A 9,032-nucleotide genomic window follows, 5' to 3' on the forward strand; every position below is an offset into this window, starting at 1 on the left:
CTGGGCTTGGAAAAGGGGGACACTCACCAGCTGTAAGACCTCAGACAAGGCAGAACCCCTCCTGGGCCATGGACATATCTGCATATGTCGAGGAGCAGAGGACAGTCTGATGGTCTCTGAGGGTCCATAGCCTTGCCTTTCCTGACCCTCACCTCACCCGCGTGTCCTGTGGGGCCCGGTGTCCTCACTTCCACTCTCCGAGGAGGCTGTGACACTTTCTAGGCTGATCCCAGGAGGCCCAGGTCTTCAAGAGACCATATCCATGGGTCCTGGGGGGTAGGGGACATGAGGGCATGGGTGTGGTGATCTGCCTGGTCCCCCATCCCCGTCTCCTGACTCAGGAAAGCCAAGTCTGGTGCAGGGTCAGCGGAGGCCATTCGTGACTGCCCCACATGTCTCCATAGTGTGGGCTGCTGTGCTGCGGGCCTGGCAGGTGCTGGAGACAGACACAGTTCATGCCATCATGGCGCTCTAGGTGCTGGGGACATCTCACACAGATACGGAGATTACACCACAGCACATTCCCACAAGTATAAAGAAAGGCGCCCAAATTCCTTGGGCTCCCGGTCCAGCCTGGGGTCAGGAGCTTTCCTGTGGGAGAAACAGCACAAAGGCAGAAAAGCATCATAGGCCAGGACCACGCTTCCAAGTCCCAAGGCGAACGTGCACCTCGCTCCGTCCGTCCCCTGGGGAACCTGCTCCAAGGTGTTACAGCGCCTCCTTCCTAGGCCAGCTTCAGAGACAGCCAGAGCTGGCGAGGCCACTTCAGAGATCACAGAACTGAGGCCCTCAGAGAGGACTTGGTTGGCACATGGCAATCCAGGAACAGGGATCTCATCCGCTGCCCAGAACCCTTTGCCTCGTCTTTCTCTGCCTACTGTCACTCTCCTGGACACACTGCCACCACCCCCACCTGCAGGGCCCCGTCATCTGTGCGCTGACCGCTGTGCACTTCCTGTGGCTTGGGCCCCGCCTCCACGCTGGGCCCATCACACCTGGCCTCCACCTGCCCCCTTCGCTCTGGCCCCCATCCCACTAACAGCCTCTGGAGTCACCTTCGGGGCTGCCAACCCGACAGGTGGAAGGGAAACCTGGCTTTGCCTGATATGGCACACACTGTCCCCAGGACGGGTGAGGACTTTGAAACTGGACTCGGCTTTGCAGAGCATTCCCCAGGCCTGACGCCACCCCGCTCCACCCTCCGCCTGCATAACTCACCTCTGCTGAGCACCAAGAACCGGGCTCTGGGGTCAAGAATTCAACAGTGTCCTGGTGGGTCCAGTCATGACACCCCTACCAGGCTGGAAACACCCAAACCGGGGAGAGGTCAGCAGGTGAGCACAAGTTCAACCAATGGGGCTTGTGGAGTCAAGGAAACTTCTAGAAGCAGTTGTCACTGCAAAGGCTTTAAAGACCCAGCCCAAAAAACAAACATGGGGAAACCTTTCTCTTCATTCTGAAGAATTTCCTCTTAATAAACCTTTCGTAAAGAAAATCACGTTAGCTTGGTGAGAGGAACTGGTCCCTCAACCATCACCTTAACTTCTTTCTCATTCTAAATGTCCGTCTCCTCCTCCAGAGGTGAGCTCTCTCCAAGGGCAGGGGGTCCCATCACGTATACTTGGGGACCCAGCACCCAACACACACAAGGCCTGACCTATTCATTACTGATGCTCCTGGAATGATGAGCTGATGACTAAGTTAGTTGAACTTCCACATAGAAGATATTCATAATCCGTATATCCAACAAAGGACTGACAACCGGAACATATAAAAATGCCTATAAATCAACGTGAAACCACCAACCCTGTAAATAGAGTAGAACTCAAAATTCACGCACCTCGGATATTAGTCAGGACCTTTAGGGAGATTCTGCGCTCACAGCCAGCTTCCCCAGCTACGACCCCAGGCCCCTCCGAGGCATGTGGCCGCTTGTGCTTTTCCTGGGGGTAAACTCTGGAAAGTCTCATAGAAAGTGCCTGGGGGAAGGATAAAGGGAAGGCGGAGGATGATGCCGGAGTAAAGGGCGAGAGGCACAGCCCTTCCCAGACAGGCCCCAGCCTCGCCCCCTGGGTGATCCAGGCTCAGAGCTAACAGTGGGGTGCTCTCTACCCTCAGATGGAGGGAAGGCCCCGAAGAGCAAAGCGGAGTCTCCCCAAGAAGTAGCCAGGCAGAGTGGAAGGGGCACTGGGCCAAGGGTCAGGAGCCCTGGGCTCCAGCCCTAACACCCGGCGGACTGGCTGGGCGACCTTGGGCATCCTCTAAGTGACCTCAGTCTTTACGTCTATACAGAGGACTGGGTAGCTGATCCTCATAGAGCTGTCCAGCTCTGACTCAGTGAGACCAGGCACACACCTCCTGCTACTCCTTCCCACCTTTTCCCAGCACCATCCCAGTGCCCCCAGCCTCAGCGACGCCCACCCCCCAACTGACCCACGGTGAGGCCGATCAGGGTTGGGCTGAGTTTGAGAGCCAACCAGCCCCAACCCAGGCCTGAATCACCCAGCCTGACCCTGGCCCTCTGCCCTGGGAGCACGCGGTGTCATCGTGGCCTGACCGGGCGGGCACCTCATTTCAAGCCACTTTTTTTCTTTAATACGCGCTTCCTGCTCCACTTTGCCTGAGTCCACGTGAGGCCTCCTTCCTCCCCGATGTCCAGCTCCGGCCCCCAGTGCCAGCCACACACAACACCTACTTCCTGTGAAGGAGAAAGACAGAAGAGGATGAGTGCGGGAGGTGCAGAGTGCCAGCCTAAAAGGGGACGCATGACTCATGCTCTGTGGGATCCCCAGACCAAGGGTAGAGACAAGTGCCTGTCCCTCGGGAGCTTCCTCTCTGATTCGGGAGGTACAGCCCCTACCCTTGCGAAGCTTCCAGTCTGAGGGAAGGACATAGCCCCTGACGACACATCATCTGGTCTAATGGGGAAACACAGCTCCTACCTTATAGGACTTAAAGGTCAGGCGAGCCCCTCTCCCTCTTTTGCAAATCTGCCCCTCTAATGGAGGATTCCATCTCCGGTTTGATGGAGGGGCCCTCAGCGGACTGTCTTCCTGTGGGTGGAAGGGACCCACTTTCTCTGAAATGCACGCTTGCTCACTTCTGGCAAAGAGCTTTCTCACGCGCTATCTCCCTTGAGCCTCACCGCCACCCAGGAGCAAGGCCAGACAGGGACTGGCCTCCCTGTTAGACAATCAGGGAAACTGAGACCCAGAAAATGAGTGGCAGGGACAAGGCCATACATCGAGACAGGCCATACATAGAGCCCCAGTTTACCTCCAGACAGGAGGGTCAGAAGGAGGCGGGGAAGAGGGGCGGATGACTAAGGGACCTGGTTTCCTAGGCTCTGGGCCTGGGGAGGCTTGGCCACTGGGGGACCTTGGCTCCAGTGCCCCTGCACTGGCCTGATTCAGGGCTGCCCAGAGCAGACCTTTCTCAATCCAGTTTGGAAAACACTTTTTATTTGAGGGAGGCCTGCTGCCCTGCCAGGCATTTTTGGGCCCAGTTTACTGATATGGCCCAGGGAGCCGGCGGCACAGCTTTTGCATGCACCGAGGGGCATGCCTGCTGGGGTGCAGCCCTGACCCAGGTCACAGCTTCTCTGACAGCCACGGCTTGGTGGAGGCCAGAAATCTCCCACAGTCAGAGCCAGAGGAAACCCAGAGCTGAGTTGGCCCAAACCCTGCCTTTTACAGAAGGAAACAGTGAGGACCAGAGAAGGGCAATAACTTGCCCGAGGTCACACAGCACATCAGCAGCAGAGCCTGGACCTGCCGCCAGGCCCCCTGACACTTGGCTGCAGCTCTCACCAGCATCGGGCCAGATGTAACAGCTCCTCGCTGCACCCCTTATGGGACAGCGCAGGATGTTCAAAAGATCTTCTGTGTTTGGGATATTTGGGGATTTACCTTGAGGCTGGATCCCCCGCTCCTGGTTCTGCACCCCCTATCCCCCGGAGCATCCCCTAAGGAGGCCGACCCAGGTCCTGGCCATGGAAGGAATTTGCCAAGATGGGGGGTAGGGTCATGAGAGGTCATATCATGCCTCCGCCTCACCCCATCAGCCACCAGGACCCCCTAAGCAGAGGAAAGGCCCTGCCGAGTCAGCTAGAGGAAGGAGAGGAGCCCACTCCTTTTGAGCCCGTCCTGTGTGCCAGCCCAGAGCACACCGCTTGATCACTGGAGTCTCACAGCCATGGTGAATCCAGGCACCTATATGAGAAGAAATGGATGTTCAAGGTTGTTGAGACATCTTGCCCAAGGCCACATAGCACCTACGCGGGTTGCTGGCATTGCAGCCAGCTCTGTCTGCTTCCCAAGCTCACGTTTTATTTCTCCATTATACCCAAACCCTCTAGAACAGCCTCAGGAGATGTCTGCTTCCTTTGGGGAGTGCCCAGAGCCTCCTGTCAACCTCACCCCACTGATTTGGGCTTCTGAGAGTTGGACTCTACTCATGGCTCAAAGCTGGCCTTTCTGCCCCCTCTCCCCTAGTTGTAGCCTTGGCTGTGGGGTTATCTGAAAAGAAGAAATAGGGTAGGTAGAGCAGACCTGGCCTTGGGATGCACTCAGGTCCATTGATCCCCAGGCTAGTTCAGGGTAATATGAGGAGTCCAGGAGCCCAGCTGAAGAGAGTTCATGGGCCAGACTCAAGTTTGCACAACTCCAAGGCTGTAATGGTTCTTCAGAGGTTTGGATTCCAGTTGAATTCTGCCATGTCCTGCTGTGCAATCTTGGTCATGTTGCAGGCCCTCTCTGAGCCTCACTTGCCAGAAGCTAGTCACTGACAATGAGCCTATATGTGCCTGATTAGGTTCAAAGGTATAGGCAGTAAAGATCCTCAGAAAGAGAGCGAGCCAGGAGCAGGTATGAGCTCCCGGGCGGCCACGCTGGTGAGACAAGTTGCCAATGTCATCCCTCTCGAACGGCAACATTGGTGATTGATCCAGGGTGGAGTGTGGCTCGGTGGGGTCTCATCTGCAGGAAGACGGGGCAGGTTTCCATTTCTTATGTTACAAGTCAGCAGTGTGCTGCAGGTGGCTCAGCAGAGCCAATCAGGTGACTCTCTTCCCACCTCCACTCTCGGTGATGGCACATTGATAGTCTGAAACGGGCCAGGGTGGGAATATTTCCAGCATGGAACTTGGCAAATGTTACAAATGAGTTGGGTGTGCGTGGACGTGCATGTGCCTGCGTGCACGTGTGTGTGATAGTTCTGGAAAGCCCATGGTTACACATTCACCGGCACACCGCTGCTTATATGGGCAAGTTATAGTTTTCTAGAAATTTGTCCATTTCATCTAAGTTTTCACATTTGTTAGCATCTATTTTCTTTTCATTTAAATTTAATTTTAGCAACTAAAGAAAAACAGATAAATTGGACTTCATCAAAATTAAAAACTTTTGTGCTTTAAAGAACAATATCAAGAAAGCGAAAAGACAATTGTCGGAATGGGAGACAATATTGCAAATCGTATATCTGACAAGGGTCTACTATTCAGCACCTAGAAAGAACTCTTACAACTCAACGATCAAAAGACTACCCAATTACAAAACGGACAAAGGATCTGAATAAACGTTTCTCTGAAAAAGATAGGCGAATAGTCAATAGGCATATGCATCGACATCACTAGTCAGACCAAGAAGTGAAAATCAAAACCACAGTGAGACGCCTCCTCACACCCGTTAGGATGGCCGCTAATGAAAACACGGACGCGTGTTGACGAGGATGTAGAGAAACCAGAACCCGCGCCCATCGCTGGTGGGATGCAAAACGGTGCAGTTGCTTTGGAAGTGAGCGGTGTGAGTTCGTCTACCTCCCGGGAGGAGGAGAGCGAAGCAGGAGGAGGTATGAGAGGATGTGGCTGCTGCTCCGGGGGCTTCATCTCTCCGGAGGCCTGGGCTTCCGCATGTTGGCAAGTAGGAGCGTGAAGCAGAATTCTAGCTCCCCAAAAGGATCGCAGGAGGTGGGTGTCTCCTAGGAGTCATTCAAAGGCCAATAGATCTGAGTTGGTACCTGTCCCCGCCAGGCACGGAGGTGGCTTCCTTGGGTTTCCTACTGTACACCGTCATACTCTCCTGGGCCCCCTCTCATTACGTCCCTTTACTAAACGCCTTTCTCTTCTTTCCCAGTGATTCTTGTCAGAAGTTTACCAATTTAATTCATCTTTTTCAGGAACCGACTTTTGGATTTTTTTATTCCTGTTTTTTTCACCAACTCTCACTTTTATATGTATCTTTCCTTTTGGGGAGTTAATCTTGTTATCTTTCTAACTTCTCAAGTTAAGTGCTCAATTCATTAATTTTCTGCCTTTCTTATTTTCTACCATAAACATTTAAGACAATGCGTTTTATTTTAAGAACCATTTTCGCTGAGTCCATGAGTTTTCATATGTTGTCTTTTTACTGTTGTCGAGTTCATAATTTTTATCACAATGTCTCCTTTGACCGATGAGTTATTTAAAAGACTTTTTAAAATTTCCAAACGAATAGATTTTTCTTTTTAACTGAGTTCTAAGTCAATTGCATTAGAGTTAGAGAATGTGGTTTAGATGATAGAATTTATTTCAATTTTGTTGAGATTTGCTTTATGGCCAGTATCTATATAGTCAGTTTTCATGTATATTCCCTATGCTTAAGAAGAATGTGTGTTTATCAATGGTCGATACACAGTTATATATATATGTTGATTGGTGGGAGCTTATTTATGCTTATTGAATCTTCTATTGACTACTGATTTTTTGGTAGACTTTATCAATTAGTGATATATATTAAAATCTCCCACTCTAATAGATTTTCCCAATACTCAGAGTTCAATCAATTTTAGCTTTCTGTATTTTGATATCGGGGGTAACGCTGGCTTCCTAAAATGAATTAACACCAATTCTATACAACCTCTTCCATAAAACGAAAGAAGGGAGGTTATTTCTCCCTTCTTCCGTTTTATGGAAGAGGTTGTATAGAATTGGTGTTAATTCTTTAAACATTTGGTAAGATTCTCCAGTGAAACTATCTGGGTCAGGAGATTTCAAGAGTTTTTAAATATGAATTCGATTTACTTAATAGTTACAGGGCTATTCAAATTAACTTTTCCATACCGGGTGAATGTGGGTTGTCTGTGTTTTTCTAGAAAGTGGTCCGTTTCACCTCTAAGTTGTCAAACTTATATGTGTAGAGTCGTTTGTGGTATTTTCTTATCATTGCTCTGATGTCTGCCGGGTCTGTATTCATACCCCTGATTTCATTCCTGATGTTGACAATGTGTGCCTTCTCTTTTCTTGGTCAGTTTTACTAGACATTTGTCAATTTTATTGATCTTTTCAAAGAACCAGCTTCTGTTTCACTGATTTTCTCTATTCTTCTGTTTTCCATCCCATTGATTCTTGTTCTTATCTTTATTATTTCCTTCCTTCTGTTCGCCTTAGGTTTCTTTTGCTCTTCTTTTTCTAATTTCTTAAGGAGTTTAGAATATCAATTCTTTGTTGGATAATTCTAAAATCTTCAGTGTTAGTGTGCTGTCTTTTCTCACTCAGGTTGAGATTTTTCTAGTTCTATATACGACAGATCATTTTATCGAAACGTGGACATTTTGGGCATCATGTCATGAAACGCTGCATCTTATTTAAATATTCTGTTAGAGCGGGACTCCTCTGATCCTGCTGCAGTGGGGAAAGAGGGGTACCATTTTGTCGCTCCCAGGTGGGAGGATGACTGCAGGTTCACCGTGCAGCTTCTATCGACAGCTGTAGGAGAGGGTTTCTCGATCACTGCTGAGTATGAGTGAGACCTCAGGCTCCCCACTAGGCTGGGAAGGTCAAGGGTGCATTGTTACTGCTGCCTATGTGGCCTCTACCGATACTTTGGGGGCGGGGTTGGCCTCATCGCCCTGGATGGTAGTGCAAGTCCTGACCCTTTTCTAGGCCTCCTCTGATACCACCCGTGAGGAGAAGTCCCTCGTGGTATGATTATATATCACATAATGGTATGTAACAGCAGGGTGGTAGAAGACCAAGCCCCAACATGGTCTTCACTGATATCACAAGGTCAGGAAGGCACCTCATTAACACCCAGTGAGGACGAAAGTCCCAGCCCCTCAGGCTTCTCTGACACCAGCAAGCCGAGGAGTTAAGAGTCTGGCAAAGTTCAAGGTTCTCAATTCAGCCTTCCTGGTGAGGGGACACTGGGGTCATAGTTTTTTCTGTAGTGTTTGGCTGAAGTTGAGTGGTTATTGTCTAAAAGACTCCTGCCCTGGTCAGCTGCCCCTTTCCTGGTCCTCTGGTGAGAGAGCAGGCTCTTGGGCTTTTTTGTTTATGCCCGTTGGTGTGTCCATGTAGTGGCTTCTCCAGTACCCAGTCTGGGAAATACAAGGTAAAAAGAAACCCCGGAAACTCAGCTTTATGTATTTTGAATTTATGTTATTATATCACACAAATTCAGAACTGTTTCAGCTTTCTTTTTTCTTTTATCTTTTTTTTTTTTTTAGGCGAGGCAACCCTTGGTTGACCTCGCCGATTGCAAGGACCTTGTCAGCTTGCAGTCCCTTATTTTTTATTTTTTACGCCTACAGCACCAGGTCTTCCTAAGTGGTCTCCCATCCAAGTACTAACCAGGCCCGACCTTGCTTAGCTTCCGAGATCAGACGGGATCGGGCTTGTTCAGGGTGCCATGGCAATAGACTCTCAGCTTTCTAATGTACTGAACATGTTAACGTTATGTGGTAATGTTATTATGTTATTATTATATGCATTCATGATATATGTTATATTTATTTATATATATTTATATATAATTATTAGGTGTTAATAATATGTAATCATATAATATAGAATTATTATTATAAACAATAACATCATTGTTTCCTAACCATGTTTTATCCACGATTATTAAAGTTGTGCCACCTTCCTTTGGGTTGGCATTTCTTTTGGTATGATTTTTTCACTTTTTGAACTTCCTGTGATTTAATATTTGGGGATTTTCCTTAGGACAAAGTTGTGCTCTTATTACCCATTCTGACAATATGCCTTTAAACTAGAT

The 9,032-nt window shown here is 49.3% G+C and overlaps 1 pseudogene; it reads right to left on the reverse strand.

Annotated features, from left to right (window-relative positions):
* Positions 1-8,556: 8,556 nt before the first annotated feature.
* On the reverse strand, positions 8,557-8,675 carry LOC111742115 (annotated as a pseudogene).
* Between the last annotated feature and the right edge of the window lie 357 nt (positions 8,676-9,032).

The sequence above is a fragment of the Pteropus vampyrus genome, unplaced genomic scaffold (genome assembly GCF_000151845.1).
Source record: "Pteropus vampyrus isolate Shadow unplaced genomic scaffold, Pvam_2.0 Scaffold86, whole genome shotgun sequence".
Classification (NCBI taxonomy): domain Eukaryota; kingdom Metazoa; phylum Chordata; class Mammalia; order Chiroptera; family Pteropodidae; genus Pteropus; species Pteropus vampyrus.